This window comes from Bacillus rossius (assembly GCF_032445375.1).
Source record: "Bacillus rossius redtenbacheri isolate Brsri chromosome 4 unlocalized genomic scaffold, Brsri_v3 Brsri_v3_scf4_2, whole genome shotgun sequence".
Classification (NCBI taxonomy): Eukaryota; Metazoa; Arthropoda; class Insecta; order Phasmatodea; family Bacillidae; genus Bacillus; species Bacillus rossius.
This window is the reverse complement of record NW_026962011.1, coordinates 35,220,963-35,245,937: the sequence shown is the minus strand read 5'-3', so window position 1 is coordinate 35,245,937 and position 24,975 is coordinate 35,220,963. Positions and strand designations below refer to the sequence as shown.

At 38.8% G+C, this 24,975-nt stretch overlaps 1 protein-coding gene across 24 annotated transcripts in view; it reads left to right on the top strand.

Annotated features, from left to right (window-relative positions):
* LOC134542024 (coiled-coil domain-containing protein AGAP005037) overlaps positions 1-24,975 on the top strand; it is a 713,248-nt gene that overhangs the window by 447,768 nt on the left and 240,505 nt on the right. The window contains exon 1 of one of the 24 annotated variants that reach the window (XM_063385871.1): positions 12,610-12,912. The exons of the other annotated variants lie outside the window; for them this stretch is intronic. The gene's annotated coding sequence lies outside the window, so the exon portion shown is untranslated. Of the gene's footprint in view, positions 1-12,609; positions 12,913-24,975 lie in introns of those variants that run through there. 24 annotated transcript variants of the gene reach the window in all.

The following is a 24,975-nucleotide window of genomic DNA, read 5'->3' as shown; positions in this document are numbered from 1 at the left end:
GTAATGGATAAATGTAGGTAATTTTAATGTTCCTCGGTTTCCGACTTGGCTGCAAACAACGCTTTGTGCGTGCCCAGTACAATTGGCGAATTTCGGGCCACGTGATTATATTTTATGTACAAAAAAAATTAATTTTTTCCCATATTTTGTATCTCACATTTAAACTAAAAAAATGTTTTTTTTTTCTTACTTTGAACTTTTAAAGTAAATATAATCAGTGATAATAGTAACATTAGTGGTATAAAATTCAGATATACTGCTTGGGTTAGATGTGTTCCAGAGATAATTCTGGAGAATAGGGGCTTACCTGTAAGAATTGAACTAACAGACAACATTTTTATTTGTGCAGTAACTATTTAACATTGTTATTTTCCTTGAGGTACCTTTGTGATATTGCAAATAGTTTTCTACCTCTTGATAGTGATGAAGGCGATGATGTAAATGGGTCTTTAAAAACTATTTAATTTTTGATTGCTCAAGGGGTTACGAACGATGTTTTCGACTGCAGTTTGGAAGTAAAGGGGCGCTTTCTTTCTTGTGGGATAACGAGGTGACATCGTGTAAGATGTCAGTTCCGTCGTGGGGTCGTAGTGATATCAGCGATTGTGATGCCGGCGAGGGTGGGAGATGCCGGCGAGGGTGGGAGATGCCAGCGGGGGTGGGAGATGCCAGCGGGGGTGGGAAGACTGCCCCACGGACACTGTCCGCCCCTTGGGTTCGCTCCCCTTCTTCATTACGCGAGGCGCCGCAACAAGGCTCGTTACTTAGCTCGGGCGGGCAGGCGCGTGTTCGCCCGGCGAGCTAATGGCCACCTCTCGGCCACCTCTTGGCCACCTCCTGGCCACCTCTGGTCCGGCCTCGATCCTCCTCCCTTCTCCCTGGCGAGGCACCTCGCTGTTTCGACCGGCTGTCGCGGGCTGGACTGGGTTGTACACGTGCACTCTTTCCAACTTCGCTTAGCATGCGGGCCCGTCCTTACAGAATAAACATTATTTTCAGAGATTCTTTTACTATATTTTTCACTTATTTGTCTACGAGAAGCGTGCTTGTAGCTTATTGTTAGCGAGTTTTAATATTTTTTTTTTTTGTTTTCGAGTTAACAAAAAGATTGTTGTAGTTTTTAGGTTTCGAATTTAAAAAAAAAGTAGCAGGCCTACGTACTATTTATTTGAATTATGCACAAAAACTATGTGGAAATCGAAGTTTCGGGGGTATACCGACCTTTCGCTTGTGTGCTCAAACTAGTTGTTAATACAATAGCTCAGTTAGCAAGTTAGGACAACGCTCGTAGAATTAATTGTAGCTTCAGTAGCTACAATGTGTCTACGCCGGCCTCGTTGACTGACGCACGTACAGTTGGGTGGGCAGGGTGTAACGAACCCTAACACGACGTTCTCTAATTAAAAGTTATGTGTTTTTTTAAATAGTTGGACGTTGTCACACTTCTCCTTTTTTTCCCCATTTGTCCGGTACGTGCATAAACGCCACTGACGATCTTATTGGCACTGAATCCAGGTCTCAAGGCAGGCATTATAGAAACTAAACTTAATACCGAATCTTGCAATCAAAAGGACCACACATGCACCTTGTATTCGAACTCTAAACTCTTCGTACCAGTGCTCTACCAGTGCTCATGCTCGTGCAATCGTACAATGCGCTACGGGGATTGGCTTGTGTCCCCGCCTGCCCGGGCACACACACGGTGCGCAGAGCTCCAGTAGAAACCACGCTGATTGAAATCTGCTCAAGATATCCGAGTGGGGTCTGATTATGGAAATCATCTAAGATCACCCTGGGGGCGGATGCGCAGTGCTTTTCCGTATTTCGTTTCTAAATTGTAATTTTTATAAAAGTGAAAATGGCCAAAGCGCGTGTTTCCAGAATGATTATTTCCGGCACGAAACATCCGGCGCAGATTCTAGAAAACACTCAAGGGCCTTGCATCACATCTTCACCTTCATTTCTCCGCCATATAATGTCATGGTAACCACTCACATGTGGCAGTTTCCCTGTGCAAGACGAGGAGACTGCGCGCCGGTTCAGAGGCGACACCGCGCTAGAAGCACCAGCGAGCGCGACAGTAACACAAAAATACACTGACCAGGCGGATCCATTAACAAATAAGAAGCCACCTATTCTTTTGTCACAGGCGTGGTGCCTGAAGGCGACACTAGGTGGCGGAGTGCATTGCCAGGTTGTGGTGAGAGCACCCCGCGGAAACCCCGCCGGCTGTCTCGAGACACGTCCCGGAGGGGGTGTTGGGGGAGGGTAGGGGGTGGCTCTCCTAATTCGAATGCTCGTTTCGCGGGCCAATATGCGTCTTATTATCCCAGTTCAGTGAGCCAACAGCATTTGTATCGACGTCAATTATGTATGTGTGCATTACTGACACACAGTTTATCATCATGAGAAATTGTTCTGAAATTTTCTTTTGTCGTGATATCGGCTTGGTTCATGCTGGAGTTTTGGTTATGGTATGATTAGGAAGGGGGGGGGGGGGTGTTAGGAAAGAGAGGGGACAGAGGAAGAGAGAAAGATAGAGCTAAATTGTTCCCCTCCGCGGCGTTTGAAAAACGAATTTTGACTCCGGAGAGTCATTGGAAGTAGTTACATTTTTTATGTTGCTCTTGGAATTCGGCGGCATTGATGGCGCACAGTTTGTTCTACGCCTTGGGTTGGTGCCGGACACCGCCCTTTGCATTTAAACGGCCGGGAGACGGGGAATTATCAGCGATACTACTACAACCTCCGTTGCATGCGTCCACGCTGGTAAACGAATTTTCCGCGTGATCGGAAGTGCTCGAGCTAAATGGCGCGGGTAATGCGAGCGGAACTCGTAGTAAACAGCGAGTGCGTCTGACGGACGAGACAGACCAGGCAGGCCTTCAGACGCCAGGGTTGGCTGTTGTCTCTCGAAGGAAACAAAAATACACTCTGGCTATCCGTCACTTAAAAAATTGGTTGTCTGTAAAGTCGGTTTGCGGACGATAGTTTAACGTGACAACGTCATAACAAAACATTGATGATATGATTGCATACTTTTATGAATAAAATTGAATCATTGTTATTGAATTATCACTATTTTGTATGGATACAAAGAAGGAGTGAAATAAAATCTACAATTTAATTGATAAATTTACTTTTATTTTCACTCATTAATTCAAATATGTTTATTACTTTAACAAAGAGATTGTTATAACTATAACTTTTATACATGTTTGCTATTTAACTTCTTCCAATCTGTGTTATTCTGTTAAGGATAGGACGATGATAGGAAAAGTAGGAAACGAATGGGAGTGTTTCAAGTTTAATGTGCCTCGAAAAAGTCAAATCGATGGTTGTTCCAATCGAGTGGAAGAGAGATAGATGCGGCGTAAGCGTACAATGAGCGTAACGGGACACATCGTATCGGGATAATGTGCGTAAGGGGACACTTTTTCGTGCGTGTAGCCGGCGTTCATCGATTTATTAGACGTCACGTCAAAATATTGTATGTATAATATTTTCTTTATATTGCATTAATACGTTTGAAAATATTGTTTTAAATAAAATTATAAAATAAAAATGTGATTTTTCTATTTTTCAGCAGCATATGCGAATTTTTTGTAAGTACGGAAATCTTCGTAGGTATAAAGTACGTTTCGGCTGCATTTTTATCGTTATGGAACTTAGTAAACAGCCGATAACTTCTACTGTGATGGTGAGGTTAAAAACGCGCATAACAATTTAATCGATCTATAATCTTGTTGGAATTTTTTCCTTTCGAAAAATTAGAGTATTAGTATTAAAGTAATATCCAGGGGTTTTGTATGATATAAATCGTCTTTCAATCCCTGAAGCCCATATGACGTGATAGGTAGCGAGTGGTGGATATTTTTTTTAGGGGGGAGGGGAGGAGATTGGTTTGTAGTGGCAAATACAGGCTTTGTTTTTAGGGAGGAGTATTTTAAAAAAAATTTAAAAAAAATAAAATTTGAACACGTACTAAAAGAAAACTCACGGTACTATTGTCTTAACACGCTGACATACGGACCTGCAGAAGTAACAGTAGGTCACACGTGGCTTGTCGCACAGTGACATACCGCCTGCACTGTTTTCTTCTCATTATTTCGGGAAGGATGGGAGGGAGGTCACGTGGAGTGGCGAAGGTGTGAGGAAAGTGGACGAAGGAGCGAGGAAAGGGGACGAGGAGAATCGTGGCGCATAGGCCGAAGAACCACTACGATTAGCGATGGCGCACATTCCAGCCTCTCTCTCTCTCTCTCTCTCTCTCTCTCTCTCTCGTGTATTTTTTTTTAATTAACGTCGGCCGTATAACACATTGCGTTCTTGTGGCTCCAATAGCCTACTCCCTCCTCCCCCCCCCCCCCCTATTTCCGTCCAGCTAAGCCCTCTCCTGCTACACCCATCACCAGCGAGTTGTCAACTGAATTTATACCACGGCTGTTATTCGGATGGATGTCCCCCATATTGAATTCATTCGTGAATTTTCCTTTCTGCGATGGAAACTGGGACGACCACATTCATCTTCGTGGATCGTTCACGGAAAATTGGGAACAATATTGGCTTCGTTCTCACATTCTCGCATTGAATTTTTTTTCCTCTCCTTTGGGCTTCTCGGAGAATTTTGATATCGTTAAGACATCAAGTGAGACATCTGGTAAAAGTAATCATAAAAGTGCCTATAGTAAAATCTGTGGTATTAAAAATGGTTGTTCTGGCTCAAGGTCTGAAATTCTTGCCTGGGTGATTCATAGATAATGAAAAACCATATATTACATTAACTACCAAAATCAAATTTTTCTCGAAAATAGTTTACGAGTAATGTAAATAAACGAATCCAAGTGAAAATATCGAATTTATAAAAATAGTTATATTTTTATCGCAATGTGATCTTCATAATCATTCGTAAGCTACTGCATTCTTCAATAGATAATTTTTGATATACATTATTTATTACTAACAGTAATCTGAAAAATTTAATTTGTTTTAATTATGTTTGTTTGAAATAAATACATTTTCGCATTTTTCTTATTTTATTTAAAACTGACTTAAACATTGTTTGTAACTATTAAGTACTATTTATAAGAAATATAATGAAATCACATGGATGTAGAGAAAAATATTATCTGCTTTACTTTATTTACTTTACTTTTACTAAGATATCTGCTTTACTATTTACTCCATTGGATGACTATGCTCTAAGTTTCTAGAAACTTTTTTTTTTAAGTTTACGATACATGTTTGAAAATTCAGTGTTTTATACTGCCTGGATTTGTATCATGTTACTGCTAATTATTTTTTACTATGGGTATCATTTATATTCATATGGATAAAAATACTGGTAAATGGATCGGTGTAGTTCAGTCAACATATTTTTTTTATTGCGAAACCAAATTTTCACTGAATCAGATGATAAAGAATATGCAAATTTAAATATGCGTATTACGATAGTTCTAATTACGATGTAATAATTCCGCGCATTGTGTCCTGGAAAAATATTAGTTCTGGCACTTTTTAAGAATATGTATGCATGTTTGGGCTTATATACAGTGGTTGTTTAAAAGCATTGAAACATCTTCGATTGAAAAATGGCAAATTCGATAAGCGGTCGTTTGAGAATGCCATTTAGCTCGAATGTTAAATATTCATTCTGGCAAGTAAGTTAAATATCTTGTAAACAAATTAAATGTTTTGTTTCCCACTCTCATAGCCATTTTACCAAAAGAGCATGAGGTATAGGAATAAAGAATTTGTAATAGTAACAGTATCCCACATGACAAGGCGCAAGGTTTATTTGACGTCGTGCATTCAATTTTTTATTAGACACTTTTTAAAATTTTTATGGCGTTAAAAATAATTCTGTCTTTAAAAATTTTCTATAAGTTTTTGTGACACGAGGTAATGCTGGAAGTTCTTTCTACAATACACATGCTGATTAAAGAGTATGCACGTTGATTATTTTTGTGCGCCTGCGGCGGGCGTGGCTGCAACTCGCAAGACGTTAGTGCTAGCGGGTTGCGTTCTGCGCCGTGAGAGTGTTTGCTAACTATTAGAGGTGGGTTGTTACAGCAATTTTCGGTTCTGTTCCAACCTGAAACTGATACAGTAATGTACCTAGTTACAAGTATCTGATACTTTTGTATCAGAGCATTAGCGGTCCCAGGAAGCGACAAGGTATCAGCATTCTCGTTACAGGGTACACATCCTCCGTGCCGTCATCACCAGCGTAAAAAGGTATCGGTGTCTCTGATACATTATTTATCACGCCCGGTAATTCTCTACCTCTTTTACTCTAATGCTTGCCTGATACAGCCAGTATCAATCGGTTCAACATTCACTGCAGTTCGTCCTAGCCGTGTATTAATTACCACCATGTACATTGTTGCGGGCTGTCATGCTTTGTAGTTAGTATCTTTATAGTGAAATAAGGAATGGATAAGTGCAGGAAAAAGACTTCATTTGTGTGGAATTTTTTACGGAAAATAATGAGTTTGCTAATTGTAATTTGTGTAAACAAAAACTGAGTTATAAATCATCATCGACTAATCTGAAGAAACATTTGAAACGTAAACATTGATATAGTATGCTCACTAATGTACGTATCTGTTTTTTTTATTTTTAATTTTTGATAAAATCGTAATCTTTTAATGTATGAAAACACTAGTTACTAATTGTTTTCGGGGAAAAAAGTCAATATGTTGATTACATCTGTTATTAGTGTCAACTGAGAATTTATTTGCATTTTCATAGCTGTTAGGTGCACAAATATAAATATTATATCTTGGTTTAATGTACTTTTTAATGCTAAAATTTCATTAGTTTTATTATTGAACGAGACTGTGCACGCACTGCGCACTGAGCGTACTTTGATGTGGGACAATAACCAAACGACTCGTAACCATTTCGCTTTGCGCCTCTCCTTAAACGCCTTCCCCTGCGCTTCCTCCCCTACATTATTTCCCTTCTTTATCCCTTATTCGTCGTTCCTGCTCCCTCCCCTTTCACAAGCTCCGCCCAAGTGACCGTCATCTGCGATCGGGTTCTGCGCACATTGGCCGTGGTGTTGTTCCAGGCGAATTCTGAACTGATACTACGCGTATCAGTGCCAAAGTATCAGGTTAATACTTTTCGACCCACCTCTACTAACTATACAGTCGCATATCGCAGTCGTGCGTGAAGGGTTCAAGACATTACACTGCAGGCACTCGGCCCGGCTGAAATTAGACACTTACAAAGCCGTACAATGTATAAAAAAAATATCAATTTCATACTGCCGTAATTTTATAACACGAATTGTGATATATAAAAAAAAAATTTCGTTGAACCTCCATTGTGAAACTGACAACGCGTTTTTTTTTTACTATATGAATCCACTTTGAAAATATAAAATGATAAAGATGTTTCCTATCCAACGTACATACTTAAAGTATGGATAATATAAACATTTGTGCTGTCATATACATCGTATAGTTTCGGACAAGATGTTAGGGAAGATAGCAGTAAGGGCTTATGTAGCACGTGACTGCACGCACATAGCGGTAACTCGTGAGATTATAACGGTCTGCGAACCACCGAGCTGTGAAGCTGAGCTCGTGATTAAAGTCATTTGGGATGTACAGGTGTGGAACACGACCGCCGTGTTTTTTTTTGTGGGGTCGGTGATGGGGAAGGGAAAAGGGAAAGGGGACTAAAGAGCGTGGGAAGTTTTCTTCCCGTCGTCACACTTCCGAAATGCGTGGCGCGCAGTTGGCTGTCCTGCGACCGGGAGTCGGCGCAGACGTGCCGCCCGTGAGTGGAGCACCTGCGAGGCTTGCAGGTCGCCGCAGTGTTGCCAGACTGCACAGCGTGGGAGACCTAAGATGCACATAAAGTTCTGCCATTCCCGATTACACCCGAACAATTAACCTTCGGCCAACTTTGGGATTTGTTTTATTTTTGCGCAGGAAAAATGATTTCAAATATTAAAAGTTGTCGGTTAGGTTAGCTACATTAAAACACTTTTTAAAACACTATGGACTGTTAGTTAGGTTAGTATGGCTACATTAAAATAAACAGAGAAATATAAATATATATAAATAAACCCGAGGTTGGCCGAAGGTGAATTGTTCGGATGTAATCGGGAATGGCAGAACTTTATGTGCATCTTAGGCTTCCCGCACAGCGTGGCTCTGCACCCGGCCGCATTCCTCTACGTGTTCCAGACTGTTCACATTATGTCGGTTGGTACTGACCTCACTGCATTAGTCAACAGAAAAGTTGGATTGCCGCGGTTTCAGTCAAACCATTCGTGTACAGAACGATTCCAAGAGGTTTTTGAAGTGAAAACTTCTTTTGGCGCACCGCACACACATTTTTTTTTTTCGCAGGTAGTAAGTTAGGCTGATCCGTCACGCTCTGACGTGAAAGTCTAGATCGGGTGAACTCGGGACCGCCGAGTGTACCCGAGCGAGAAAGATACAGTCAGCTGCTCCTCGCTGTTGTGTCGCTGTGTTTAGTATATTCAATTAATACGTTATAATTGTCATTAATTTAATTGTGATTATTGGTACGTAATAATAATTATTTTAACAATTATTTGGTTTACATTGATTGCGGTCTTAAGCAAAGATATCAGAAGAGAATGTGTAATACCCGGCCGATGCATTTACGAAATATGTTTAGGTTATGATAGGGAGTAAATTCGTGTAAGACGTCATCGACATGTTCACGTAACGTTTTAACCACAACACTATATCTGTTCATATTAGTATAACTTATTGCGCTTTCAAATCTTAAGTATACTTTTAGTGTGCAATAAAAAGTGAGTATAAAATATATTAATATTCTCATATAGATATATAGTTTGAATAACGAAGAAAACGTAGTCTTTGTAGCAATATAACCTAAAAATTAAGAACATTATAATTTTTTTAATACCTACAATTACTATGCAATGCGTATTTTATAGTAATTTAGGAGTTATTTTACTAACGTGATAAAACAAATTTGCTGTACGATAATATTTTTTCGTAAAAATAAGTCTCTGATTTTTATCAAAAAATATTTTCTTATGTTACACAATTATATTTTACATAGTTAGTATTTCTTATTTCAAATTATATTTGTATTTTCTTAATTCTATTATGAATAATAATAATAGTTACTTTGTTTTACAAGTTTTAATTTAAGATGAAACAATTAATTTCGTTATCGAAAAATAACAACTGTTTGTTTATAGTTTAAAGTTTTCACTTCGGCAGTCCTTATGACTTGCTTTGAATTTTTTTTTTTTTATGTTTGAGGGAATCAGCCGAACAGCGCAAGCGGGAATTGACTCATGACCAACGCAAACCGAACTTAATTACAAGCGACACATATAAATTGGTCATGAAACTTGAAATTAATTGTGACCATTGTTTTTTTTTTTTTTTTAGCAATTTCTTGTCTTAGTCATTTTATTTTATAGTTTAACGCATTTAAGGTTTTATTTTATTTTAAACAGTAATAAATTCATTGCATGTTTTAAAAAATTTATTTTTTTATTTGAATTTCTTAAAACTGGCGAAGTAAAATAATAAGTTAGACGTGGTCGTGGGTTTCTTACTTTGACGGAAAAATTTAGAAGCTATATTTCGTCACGCATTAATTACTATTCAAATTTTTCGTGATATATTTTTTTAACTTGAAAATTTGACCGCGCTTCGTGGCATTCAGTGGCTAAGCTGATCTCATAGGCCTGCGACGCAGGTGGTAAAATAATAACAAACTGATCTAAGACGCTTTACAGTCTAATTTTGAACATCGATCTGGAGACAACCGTGTTTTCTTTTGCGCGACACAGCGTTGCCAGTTTTGTTTGCTTTTTCGTTCTCCCCTGGTTGGTCCGACAAGAATGGTGTGTGTGTAGGTGTGTGTGTGTGTGTGTGTGTGTGTGTGTGTGTGTCCCTTCTCGTTAGGCAGTTTGAAGTGTCCAGCCTGGTAATGATGCAGATAAGAGAAGGACGTTGCGTGTCTCTTGGTCCTTTTATCCCAACCCTCCCCCCCCCCTACTCGTAACTACCGCCCAACGCTCCATTCTGCGTTCTCCACACCGTGTATACTTGCCTTGGGATAAAAAAAAACACGACCATTGTTCACTCAGTTTCGCCCCCGACCTTCTTTTTTGTATGCGCGCAGCTGACGCTCAGGGCGGCCGGCACTTCAGCAGGTTTGCCAACCTCCGAGTTCGTGGTTCACGACGACTCTCTCTCTCTCTCTCTCTCTCTCTGTCTCTCTCTCTCTCTCGGATTTGTTACAAACTTTTTTTTGCGTGTCATATGCGTTTGGCAGTTTTGTTTCCGTCAAGTGCTCACTCTTAGTTCACGCTGCAAAGATAATTAAAAAAAAAAAACATAATACGCAATAACGTGTGTGTAAATATTTAAGTAAGTTTATGTGCTGTTATAATTTTCCTAATCTGTTTGATAATATTTTAAATAGCATGGAATAACAAGAAGCCATAACTACTGCTGCAATAACTTAATTCCTTGGCTTAACATTCAATTATAATACTTAACTTCTGATAGTGACCTAAAAAAAATCTTCTAGATAAGTATTAATTTGATTCCTCTACTTAAAAAAAAATGTTAATTAAAATACACGGTAGTAAGCACAGGCATATTTTAAGGCCACCAGTCTATCATTGATAATGGACGAGTCGTATTCATTGGCACGTACGCTATGCAGGACTGCCAACTCATAGTTCCGGTTAGATTTGGTAAAGTGCCTGCTGTCTGATAAGGACCATCTCGTTCCAATCTATCGACGACAATAGTTCCCTAAGGCATTGCGCGCCCCAGTGGAAAATTATTCTCAAAGTTCCTCTGAGTAGGACGAAGGCAATCACTCATTCCTGTGCTTCCCTAACCTCCGTGATTCACTGCACTCACATTTATCGCTGTCTATGATGTGGTCATTAGTCTTCTTATCATTAATATTCCTTCATTACCATAAACCGTGTTTAATTGAACTAACACAATCGTGCCATCTTTGCTAGTTGACGGAAGGATGTTTCATCGTTATATTTTAGTGATGAATATTCTTTAGTACGTGACAGCACGTCACGTATCTGAACTTGAATTCTTAATAGTCGAACAAATAGTTTCGGAGTCACACTGTATTTTTTTTTTGTAATTTATTACAAAGAAAATCCTTGGAAACGCTGTTGCCAACGATATCACTTGCAAAACTACAAGGAATAGCTTTGTAAAATTGCATATAGTAAAAATCCTTGCCTTGCAATTTTACAAGTGATATCGTTGGCAACAGGGTTTGCAAGAACTATTCTTGTAAAAGTACCAAATTTTTTGTAGGGTGCATTGTGTGCGTAATCTTGCGACGCAATGCATGAACAGAAACCGCCACTGCTTTAAAAATGCAACTAATATTTTTTGCACACGCTACAGTTATTATCCCTTATAGCTGAAGAACGCTTTTGGCGTTCAACGTGATAAAAAATGGGTGCGTGTATTGATGTACGCGTGTTAGAAGTTAATAATTAACTTAATTTTGCATGCAAGTAAATTAAATACAAACATTTAAACTATCGGAGGTTTGCATTTAAGTAACACCATTGTACCAGTTAGTATGATTATGGCAATTCGCATTTTTGTGGGACAAAATAGTATTCTAATTGAGACGCTTCGATTGTAGCTCTTTTCAATTTGAACTTCTCCTAAAGATGGTACAAAAAGTGTTAACCAAAAAACATACAAGTGGTTTTTAAAATAAAGTTTAAAACAGGTTTTGCAAGTGTAGATTTTTAAAAGTAAGAATTAATGAATTAATGAAGTCATAATTTTTAATAGAAATCGTATTCATACACATATGCATTAGTTATATATATATATATGTATACACACACACACATATATATATATGTGTGTGTGTGTGTGTGTGTGTGTGTGTGTGTGTGTGTGTGTGTGTGTGTGTAATGCTTAAATATAATGTCAGAGCTATTTGGAACATTTCCGAGGAAAGTTGGTTTTTTTTAACGTCATTTCAATATTGTTGTACATTACTTATATTTTCAGGTAAAAACAAGTGATGAATGATAAACATACTTTTTGAAGCTCAGCTGGTCCAATCTTTGGACTTTGTATTTTTGCAGTTGAAAATATGTCTTTATGTTTGGTGTAGGCGCTCGTATTGATTGGTTCGTGAGTCACTTCTTCACCAGGTCTCGCGAAAAAAGGGCGGGGAGAGCAACCTTGTCAAGCGGAGGGAATCACAGATAGCGCTGATGTTGGCTTGCATCGTGCTGCTCTCTGGCGGGAGTTTGTTGAACCGCTTGGAAACTGCGCGGATAGTATTGCCACGCCCCTTCTTCAGTTATTACGTTTGCCCCCGTATACCTTCTTCGTGAATTATTATTTTTTTTTTCAAGGGAGGTGGATAAATTTTAGAGGATAAATGATGGGTTGAAGATAGGAACGTTGAAAATTCTTCTCTCCGTTTTCTTTTGGTAGCTCTGGCGGCGGAATGGCCGCGCGCTCGCGCCGGGCCGTACGGTGGCGCGCCTCTGCGGCCGCCCGGCGAACTACTTCAATATTGATTATTTTTTCCCCCCTTCTCGTACTTCGCTCCCGCGATGCCGGAGCGGTTTTTACTCGCCAGCCACTCCGTAGTTGCGGGCATGGCAGCGATCGTCGCCCGCTGACATGACGGCAGCCCGCGGGGAGGCATATCCGGCGTGCCGGCCGCACCTAACCTAGCTCGCAGGCCGGGTTCGCGTTCAGTGCGGGATTATTTTTTAAATTTTTTTAAGGTGCGTATTATTTTTTAGATAATTATTCTTCCGCGACGCGGCGCGGGATGAGCTGTCACGCTTCCGGTAGTAACGAAGAAACCGAGAAAGTTCCGCTTTAAAAGTGCCGGCCTCAAAAGAAGAGGGTGAGTAAATTGAACGTCTGATACCAAACATACATATTAATATTTTTTCTTAAATTCTTTGTTGTGGTCGAAACAGTCTTGCTTTTATGTATTTTATATATTTAAAAAACGTTCACCAACTTATTAGTGTTCTTGAAAAGCAATGCGATTCAAGTAGTTGACGCAGGGCGTGCCAGTTATGAATGGAGTGACGCAGTTATGTGCTCGACATTCAATATTGCAGATGGCGGGTTTAAGATCGCTGTCTGAGTCATATTGTTGGAATGGCAGCGACGCGTGCACGCAGGCTCACTTTTGACTACGCAAGGGAGTGGCAATGCTCTTGAGGGCGGACAGTTCAAAGGTTCTATCCCCTATCTCCCCCCCCCCCCCCTTTTTATCCTTCCTGTGCAGTTACATCGAACGTGATGTCATTCGGAGGTCTCGTGTCAGGACTCGAGTACTCCCAAGCGCCCGCCTGCACCCCTCACAACCCCCCCCCCCCCAAACAAACACACACACACACACCTCCCACTACTCTGCCCTCGACATTGTTGTCATTCAACTATAAGTTTGTCGGGAGTTTTTTTTTAGCCCTGTTGCCGTGCGGGAGCGACGACCCCTTCGATCGGGGAGACGAAGCCCGCGCGACAGCTGTGGCTAATGGGGTGCATACCTCCCAGGGGTAAAGCGCCACAATTCCTCTTTATTGCAGGTTTGGTGTGCCGCGCCGAGTTTTCATTTTCCGATGAATTGTACTGGCGCTGGCAACACTGTCACAAATGTACTTACGAATCTGATTAAACTTGTTTCTCTTCCACTGATATTGCAGTGATTGTCTGTTTTACTCTCATTGAGTTTTCATAATCGATGTCGGTTTATCGCAAATGTTTATTGTTTCAATTATTTCCGGTTTAGTAAGTTTAGTAAGGTCATAAAATGCGTCCTAATCCGTTACAAAAAATATTAGTCGAAACTGCTGGTGCTATATTACTATTGCGTGATAATGGCTAACGTGTAGTAGAATCAAAAAGCTTAATTTTTTTCTGTACATATATTGGACAAATATGTTAATGATTTGAATGTCGTAACTACACCTACATAGGCTTATTTATATGATAAAAATTTTATGTTCCGCAAATATTTTTATCTTAACTCGACATTAAAGGGGTAGTTTCCTTAATCATTTAGCTTCTATAACTGTGTGTTTTTGCCCATTATTTAAATTAAATTTATGATGAATTTACATTTGATAGTCTATAATTGTTATTTTTACAACTCAATAAGTTTTGTTTAATGATATAAATATCCTTTAATATCGATTTGTATTTCAAGTCTATCACGAAATGTTATGGTGATCACGTGATAGTTTTAAATAAAATGTATGGTGACTTAACAGAAAGGTCTTTACTTTAGGATGACTTTTATAAATTTCAAAAAATTTGGTTTTCAGGGTCTCGAGAAACCTAATTTTTATTTACTTTTTAGTGACATATCTGAATGTTTTATGACAAAGGGTACTCAGCTAGGATTGAAATAATAATTAGCCTTTAAATGTCTTAAAACTACTAATTAAATTGGTAAAACTATTTACAAGGTATTAACGGTTGTTGTATTATAAATTTAGCTTAATAATGGGCAAAAATGTAAAATCACACCTGCACAAGAAAATATTTTAAAACATTATTTTGTACATAAGCCATTGCTTGTTTGCACTGTATTTCATATAGAAAACGGACAGAGTATTATGAAACACACAAACACACAGAAAACAAGTAAAAAAATAAGCAAGTGTCAAATATTAAATGTCTAGACAGCACAATTGGAGAATCCCGTGGAAGGAATCAGACAGAACAGTACATCACATCACAGACGGACACAGTAAGGCTGACAACGACGAGACAGTTGCATCGAAAACAGTACACACGGACAAACAACAGCATTGGACAGTACAGCGACAGGCAGAGGAATCCAACATGGTACTAAACAGATAAACTGGACAATTCACCGACAATGCAGCTACGTACATGCGAACCCAAATGTGAAAAATCATCAGCGATTCTGACAACACAACAAATACAACACATACGAACGCAGTAAGTCGGCTTTCATTAAATTTGGGAAACCAACACATTGAACACAGTTTTAATTTTATTTAATAAAATGTATCGGCGTTAATATCCACTGTAGTTGTACAGCGTAACATAACGCTAGTAAAATAACAGTTGTATAACGCAGGCCCTGTTTGACGTAACGTAATACGCCATCCATGTTATTTGGTTCCCATTTAGAATCATTGTTGGAAGCTTTGTTTAACATTGTATAGTCGTTTGCCAAATCTGTATACATTACCCGGTTTTACTTAATTTTTTAAGGAGATTTTTGGCAACTCATTGTGAGGTATTTTTACTGTCGAGCCATTTAATACCATCACTTTTCCCCCTTTTACTCACAGGAAAACCTAGCGTTCAGCTACAAAAAGCATAGTCTTTCTTTTGACTACAGTAAATGCTTGCTAATGACGGTGCATGCATTAAATCTAATATTTTTCGATGAGCTTTTCCTAAGCGGGTTCTCTCTCTCTACATCTTTTGGATTAACATCCAGGGAGTGCCTAGGCTGCACAACAAAGTAGCGTAAAGGGGAATGAAACTCGTAATTCATGTTCCCCCTCGCTACCGCGTGCTATTCTCCCGGGTTCTTTTGTTCGGATAGGGCAGCTCTCTCCGTTTCGCACCAGCCCCGCCTATTAGGGGCGACACACAAGTTATTAAAGGGGGGGGGGGGGGTGCGTGTACTTGCGTACGCGCGTTAGAAGTTGTATTTACTTGGATAGTAAAAAACAATTAATTAATAGAATAAATAATATAAGGACTAGAGTGATGTTTTAGATACGGTTGGTAAAGTATTAATTCATCAAATTAAAAATTAAATAAATACTCAGTATTCATTATTTATATAAACATGTGTATAAAATTAATAAATTAATTTAGTAAAACTATCGAGATGAAACTTTATTAACGAATAATAATAAATTTTATAATGATTATTTTAATTTTTTTTTTAATGAAACCTAATAATTTGTATTTTATAATGTTAATAAATGGTACATTCATGAACATACCCTCATGAAAACAATAATTTTTTTTTATTTGTATGTAGTTTTTTTTCATCCTGTCAATTTTTGTTGCATGCTGCGCTTATTGTAAAAATTCATTCTCATAAATATTTTTTCATAACGCTCCTAAATAAGTGTAACTTCAAAAATGTTCACTGCGACTGGCCCGTTCCAGTTCCAAAGACAAACACGAACATCGAGCAAGCACACGTGTGCGAACTTGCTCTAAAAGCATACCCCCACTGAGACTCGAACCCGCAGCCCGGGGCGCGCGAGACGGAAAATCTAACCTTACACGAACTACAGGAAAGAATCATAACCACTATCCTTAATTTATTAATATCAATGCTGTAGTTTGAATCTGGAATTATTTATTCTAATCGTTGGCATAGCGAGGCAAGAGTAATATCTAACTACGTACGTATTTTTAACAAGGTTTTAGTTTGATATTTATTTACGAGTTTTCACCGGTGAGGTTATTTTACGCAGGGTTCATCAAGTGTCAGAATGGTCACATTACTCTTTGAAAATTGTTCAGTGCTATGTTACGTGCACTGTATAGCCGTACAAGAAATTGAATTTGGTAGGTCGACTGCAAACTTTAACTCAATATTTGAAAGTGCAAGATGGCTGGGGGCTAGTCTCTCTGGCATCTGTGCCGTGATTATTTGAAACGAAACAGTCATGTATTTCCTTTCTTCCCTTCCTCGCCCCCCTTCCCTGTCCCAGCCCATGGCAGCGACGCTACGTGCAAATACGGGGTCTCTTGTGTTCAGTTAACGAAGTGCTCCATTGTCTTGCACCGGCTCGTACTTAGAGCTGTTTTCTAAGCACGCAGCTGCAGAGTGAAAGTTTAATGTGCGTTTGCAATGTTGGTTACACGTCTTTTCAAATATTATGGCAATTGTGGTCTTATGACTATTGTAATAATTTGTTGGCCTATTTTTTCAATTTTGTAACACAGAAAAATGAACGAGAAAAAAAAAATACGTTCCAAGAGACAATAGGGACATTTTAATAATATTATGACTGTTGTATGTCGTAAATTCGATATAGTATGTAAAAATATTTATTTGTTCAATAGATTAATCATAAAGGAAAACGAAACATTTTCAAAGATAATATAGTAAAACACGCTAGCAAAGTTCATCGACTTATTTCTAGTTTATTTGTTGTGAATTGTTTGTTGAGTTTTTAAATAAGAAAAAAAAACACTTGAATATTCTCGTTACTGATTTCTTTTTAAGTAATTGGAGATAACTGCAGGTCGTGATTATTTTAACGGCTAATCATTAAAAAGGAAAGTGTTAAAATTTAAAGTCACATTATGTGCTATAAGCTGCCTCGAATCAAAATACCACATACTATTCCTAAAAGAGAACCAACCATCCCTCCTGAATAATCCGTTAATAGAAAAGGTACAGAAAACGTTTTTTTTTCTTCAGGAGACTGTGCGGAAAAAGCTAATTAGTAGTAACATTTTAATAATTTAGCTGCGTGAGTGGATTCATTACGGTGCGTTTGTGAGCACGCGAGTAAATGGTTGAATTATTGATGTCCAGCGCTGTGTTCAGTCGGGCTGTAGTTTCCGCCGCGGCTTCAAGACAATCGGCAAATGGTTCGGACCTCGGCAAGGGGGTGGGGGGTTATAGTCGTGACACCCTATCTTGTCGGGAAGAGGGGGGGGGAGATAGTGAGAGAACCTGGCAACACTGCACCCGGTGGTTGGTGATCCACGATCGGGCATTCATTGGAAACGATTTGCCTCCCCGCGTTGCCACGGCAGTGAAGCGTCCGGGTGATTTTCCTTTTGTGTACGCGTTCATTTGTCTTCGTCGTGTTTTTTTGTACGACACGTCCATTTTTTTTACACTACGTATTAATAAATTTTTTTAAAAAATTATTTTTGGGTTTGAGGTCCCCGCTCACGTGCCGTGTGCATGGCTTCAGTTCAGGGAAAGAAAAAAAAACAACGCGATTTGAAAACTGCTCAAGATATCAGAGTGGTGTGTGTTTACGAAATGTGTTTAACAATATGGGCTAAGTTTGGATGAGTAGTTCTGTTTTGGGAGTTAGTTTTCAATCTGTATTTTTAGGAGGGTGGGAAAGGACTAAAAACGCGTGTTTTTCAGAATAATATTTAGGCATGAACCACCCGGTAAAGATACTTGAGAGCACTTGAGAGACTTGCGTTACATATTTATCTTAGTTTCTCCGCCATATAATGTCATGGTTACCGCTCAAAACTCATAGTTGCCGTAAGGCAAGGCTGCGCGCCGGTCCAGAGGCGACACCGCTCTAGAAGCACCAGCAAGCGTCGCAACTTATCATCCCGCCTCAACACAAACGTACAGAACAGGGCTGTTGGGGAAGTTATTGGCTGTTGCTTGGTTTTGGTTTCGGGAAGCCATGGGAAACCCAAGCCAGGATGGTTTCGAACCAGAGCTCTCCGGAATGCACGTCTAGCGTCTTACCACTGCGCCGCTTCGCTTCATAAGTAAGTGAGGTATTGAAAGCGTTTACAGATATAGAGAATCTTGTTTCCAATAAAAATATTTAATCTGCCTTATTTTACCATCAACCGGAAATATAGCCCAACCCTGGAAATTCCTTACTTATAAGACATATTAAAAGTTACACACACACATATATATATATATATATATATATATATATGTGCTTGTGATTTCAAGGCTGGAATTCTTAAGATAGAAAGATTTTGCCTAAAACTAACTTTCTTTGGCCAGAGAAAGGCTTATTTTCGGTAGCGAAAAATCAAGTTCTTTTGGTTATGGTTACAACTAGTCTATTGGAATTAAACTGACTTTTTTCCGTATTAGGCAATGATTAATGCCTATTTGATTTAGTATTGCAGTAATATATTATTTAAAAGACTATATATTTTATTTAATAAATCCCGCTTATCGGTTTATGTAAACAACTACTCTGCTGAGGCGAATTCGGGGTCTGTGACACTTGCTACGAAGGTTGGTTCGGTTCGCTGCCAGCCGATGATTTTTTGTTTTTCTTTCTTCCGTAGCGCCACGCCTCATTCATCTCGGGGAGTTGATATCACGTCAGCCGAGCCGACAGCTACAGTGGCGTCACGAGGCAGGTTCCTATTTGTCAGCGCCGCGTCATGAATAGCTAGCAAGTTGTCAGTCTGCGCGTAAACGCGAATAACTCACTCAATTTCAGCAGCCTCCGCTATTTTACAACCTGCTCACCGGGCAAAAATTCAGCCGAGTACGTACATGCGTGTGCTGCCTCGTTGAACCGAATTTCCAGATGACTCAAATACCCATTAAGAGGAAACATTAAAAAAAAGTCTTTGTGTGATTTTTGGAAGTTAAACGCAAAAAATAAATATTTCACAACATAAAACGCATTTGGTGTGAAAATCACTTTAGTTATTGCTTTAATTGGTGCTAATACTGTTCAGCTAGCACATATTTTCCTGTAAACGATGACGCAATGCTAACATTAGCGTATTAAGGGCTAGTAGGTTTGTAAGCCGACCGTATTTAAGTCTTAGAATAATGCGGGGCGTTAGTGTACTATTAACAATTTGTAATACAGCCAATTTCTCCAACACCCCAATGCGCAAGACACACTAAAATGCTTCTCAAAAGCTATGCCTTTCTACGTTGCTTCTTGCGGTAACCCACCCATTGGGGGCGATTGGGCCATGTATTGTTCGCGAAAAAACTCTGACGGCTCATCAGACTGTCAGTAAGGAATGCTCTCGCTAGCGACCGTTTACAAGAGAAGCCATTGCCTTATTTGGCAGAAATTTTTGTCGCTGTCACAACATTATTCCATTGAAATAATTGTGGGTAGTATTACGATTCGTAAGTGTATGTACTAATAAATGTGTTACTCCCAATTATTTCAATGAATAGTTTTGCGAAAGTGAGAAAAATTTGTGGTGGTTGTAGAACTTTATTCAATTAAACATCATCCAGACATTCAATGTTTAACCATAAATATTTTCTCTATTATTTACAACAACAAAAATGTTGTTCGGATCCTGCTTCAAAGATGTATACACCCTTGGGAAGTCCTTTAGACCAAAATTCGTATAGAGGTTTGCGGCATATTTTGTCGTGATTAACCTGCAGCCGAAGTTATTCGGTGGAATCCAGACTCACTCCGTGTACACCCCTGCTTGGTAAAGATCCCAGTGCAGTGCGGAACAGGTGGGGACATTCACTTTGTTTAACTAGACGATAATATTTAATCGGCCCTGTGGCGGGATGGAGGCGTCGTCACAGTCTCATTGATAACAGAAGTCCCAGGTTAGTCGTTGACGGGGGGTGGGGGAGGGATGTCTAGTCGGTAGTTACACTAGGTTCACAGCGGGCTTCAGAACCTCGCTAATTGCTGGCTAACGATGCCGTAACTACCCGACAGAGGTCTCTAGGATCTGGAGCAGGGGAAGGGGGAGGGAGGGTGCTGGTCCATGCAGGCGCTGATGGAGAGGTAACAAGACAGAGCTGCAGTCAGCGCCAGAAATACACCTACATTCCTCCCCTTGAGAGTTTAGGAGGGGGGGGGGGGGGCTCGCTCGTATAATTAGCTATTACGACGGGAAGCTCCCCCCATTTCAGTTTTCATCTCCGGCCCCGCGTGCCCTGATGCTAGCTCGTGCCACAAACCCCATTTGCGATTCCTCGAACCCCACGCCGTGTGTGGTTTTTCGATGTATCGATCAAATATCGCAACTGCCTGTCTAGTGTTCATTATTACCAAGTTTTGACACTGTTAACTCATCAACTTTTTTTTTAAATTGCTAGCAAAAAGCGTGGCTTTGTGAGGGCTCGCGCGCTATATCCAAATTGAACGCTCATTCGATATAGGTACTGTAATAATCGGCTGAACTTGAACGATTAATATTGTTCTTCGAAAAAATTTAAACAATTTTGTTTTAAAACATCAGGTTGTGGTTCAGGATCCATATTATTGTTTATTAAAAATAAATTCACTTCACTTTTAACTTGAAATTTGTGACGAAGTGTACAAAAGTCCATCTTCTTCAATATGTAAATCAAACCATCTACGATGACATAAAATTGCAAAATTTTAAAACCAAATTTTTCTGGTCGGTTTAAAAATTAACGGCATTCTCAAAATAGTTTGCATATTCTCGATAAGAATACAATTCAGCATCTAAGAGTAATTTTCTGATGTTCTCTTGCATCACTCATCAAAGAATGGTTACGTTCGCGTTTTTTGCGTCCAGTTAACGTCTGTCTTTGTGGCATTTCGCTGTAACAATAACAACAATAATAACATTGTTAAAATATATGATAGTATTAATACGTGTACACTCACGATCATTTTCGCAATACATATTTAAGTCATATTATGCCATATTTCAGCTGTTAAAACTCAGTAATGAATTAAACTCTGACAGCTAACATTTTAAATTTTAATTTGCACAGTGTGAGAAAGTATTAAAGTTGAAAATTCTTAAACATTTTCAGACCGTGACTGTAATCACATGTAACGTTTTTGTTGTAGTGCATATATATGTAAACTTTAAAATTTCATCAAATTTAAAATTAAGGAAAAAATATTCACCTGATTACCAATTATAATATACACTATCTATATTAAATATGTAGGCCTACTCACCTAAGTATTGTTAAAATAAAAAAAGAGAAACTTACTATTAGTTATTTATAATCAATGTTACACTTCATAAATTCTCCAATAAAATAGATATTTCACCTTTCTCTATCTTGTTTTGTTCCATTTGTATTTTATTTAAACTCTACATATACTTACAGTCTGTTTATTTATAATTTTAAAAGTTCAGCAAATTTGTTCCTAAATATTCCAAAAGTACACACGTTATACCCTATTAATTCTGTAATTTCTAACATAAGGTGTTAGTAATAGTCTAATTAATACAATATTACACATAGATAAGTCCTTTTAATTCAAATATTTTCAACAGATAGTGATAGTGGTATAATAACATTCTAGTTAATTAAGTATAACACAGATGGCGTCAGTATTATAGTAACATTGTAGTTAATAAAGTATTACACATAGTTGTTTTGTATTTTTTAATATTTGTTTACAAAAATAATGATTGATAACACACCTAGACATGACTTTAAATTACTATGTTAAATATCAAATTTAGAGATGTAATATTTTTTGGGAATTATTAGTTGATGCTCTTGATGCAATACACCAGGAAAAAAGTATTTTTCTCTATTCTCATTCCAAATTTTACCGTACAAAATAAAATTTTCTGATACTTCTTTAGATGCTGGTTTGTTATTGGCGGGAAGAACTTGGCATTCTCTTCGGGGGCACATTTCACACATGCACAAGTCTTGTAAGTACTTTTTATCACAAGCAGTTGCGAACAGGCATTTCAGATATATTGCATAAAAATGATCTTAAACAAGTAACAGTTTTGGTTGTGTATTACAAGTGGAGTAGTTGGTACACTTGTAAATAACAACATATGGTGACATATCCACTCTTGTAACTAACAAGTTTAGGCAACATAAAATAATTTAATAAATGTTTTGTTAAAAATTATTATTAGTGTTTAGGTTGCAGCATGACTTTGTTTATGACTCTAATTCATCAACAAAACCACTAGGTACATCTTTCTACGAGACTTGCTAGAAAAACTTGTACCTTTCAAGGTAGGTAGAAAGTTAGTAGTTAGAAACAGGTGTCAGCTACAAGTTTTTTTAAGCCACAGGCGTCAAAAACCCGCGTTTTTTTGGTAGCTTACAAGTAAATAATTTTTATATTTGTGAAAATTCACTTGTCATTGCAAGTGAAACACTTGTAACTGTATATCTTCACAAATAATTTATACACACACACACACCTACGTTAGTTAGAGACTTGCTTCCTTTTGTGACACGGGCCCCTAGTCAAAATCTCAGCAGACGCATCTGGAGTGTGCGCTCCCGTAGTTTTAAAGTAAATTACATGTACGCACACACGCTTCAAGCGTGCTTTGCTACGGGATGAATCCGCGGAATGCTCGGAGCCTCAGAGTGTCGGATCCTCGGTGCGGCTCGGAGCGTAGAGTCGCTGTCTTGTTGACGGAGGGTTTGCCTTTATCTCCCAGCTCCATCGTCGCCTTGCTATTGGAGGGGGTGTTCCCTGGTGTCTCGCCCGCGCCACCCCTCAAATGAGCAAGGGGAGGGGGGAGTATTGCACTCCCCTTCAACCCGAGATCGCATCGCCAACACGCGCGCCCTCTCTCAGCTTTCCGTGCGTGAAATGGCTTTCCGGGAGGGGAGCGATCTTATGGTTAGGGGATGAAAAAGAAGGGGGGGGGGGGGAAATGAAAAAAAAAATATATATATGTGAGCGAAACCTTCAGTACTCGCCAGTGATGCGAAAAACATCTAAACCTCGGTTAACGAACAAACTCGCATGTGTATCGTGTTGTGCATTCATGTGGCGAATATACTTATAATACTAAATTTAACTTAGAATTATTTAAAACTAACGCCCGGCGTGGTAAATTAACTGGTAAATAAGATAGCCACTTTTTCAAGTACCGAAATTTCTGGACGAGAATCTCGTAATTCCTGCGCCCGCCACTAGAATTCGCTGCCTGAGTCGTAAACGTCGTTTACCACTTCCAAACGAACGAAGGTAGCAATTAGCAGCACGAAACATTTGGGAATTTTAATCTATTAGAAACGACTCCGATATAACCCCGGCTTTGGACATGATTTTCCTCAAGTAAGTTTATTTTAAATACTGCCCATCTTGTTAAAATTCACTAAACAGTTAATACTTTAAAATGTTTCCGCACACGTTTTAAGTTATACTTCTATGGCATTACTAAAATTATACTGAAACATTTTAAAACACATATTGTAACACCGAGTATATATTTGTATATTTGTTTTTGCTTAAACGACTGAAATCAGTCATTTAAATACTTACTACAAAGAAACCTTAATCTTATTGAGCTGATTTAACATTATTATGTTATTAAAAAAAGGTAAAAAAAATCCAGTGACGAGATTTTAACATTTCTTCTTAAGGTTACCAAGCGCGCGCTCTACCGCAGTTCTACTAATTCTGTTTGGATTTTTAAAAGATAATATTATACTAATTTAAATAATTGTAATGCCAGTTTTCTTAAGTATTTTAAAACTTGTGAGTACTTCTTACTATGACTATTTTAGTTTACGAAATATATTCCAGGATAGTTTAACTATCATAAAGTTTCATTTGGCACACCAATGCGTTTGGTATGGCCCCTTAATTTACGAAAATGACTATATGTGGGTTTACGTTGTTACAACTCAGTCCGCCATTTTTGAAACACATTTCCGTTCATTTACTTCCGTTCCGTTTTCACGGGACTACTCTTGCCATATATTTTATACCGAGAAATAAGATGTTTACACATCAAAAACACATTGCGTAAAATTGTTCAGTTGCTAACGAAAGCGCACAAGGCATTTTTTTTTGTCGTGAATTCCGGTTAGTGGGTTTTGGCAGTGTTGCCACTTCACGTCACCTAAAAGACCGTTGCATCACGCAGCCAAATTCTGAAGAAAAATAAAACTTTCTTTGTTGTAAATAATCGTGTACAGCCGCGTTTCCTGAAATCATATTGGGAATCAAAATCTATATTCGAACAAATATCATTACTCGCACCTTTGGTTCATAAAGTTCAATGGCTTTGCAAACTTTGCAGTGTGTGTGTGTGTGTGTGTGTGTGTGTGTGTGTGTGTGCAGCGTAGCGAAAGAGTCAGCATTTGCCTGGGAGGTAACCAGATAGTTAAGAGGACAGCAAAGTTGGCAACGCATCGCGCGAGTCACTTGTTTCATGATCCCCGAGTATAGCGCGACTAGGGAGAGAGAGACAGAGATAGCGAGAGAGAGAGAGAGAGAGAGAGAGAGAGAGAGAGAGAGCGAGAGCGTGCGTGCGTGCGTGTAAAGGTCCCCTCGTACGTAAC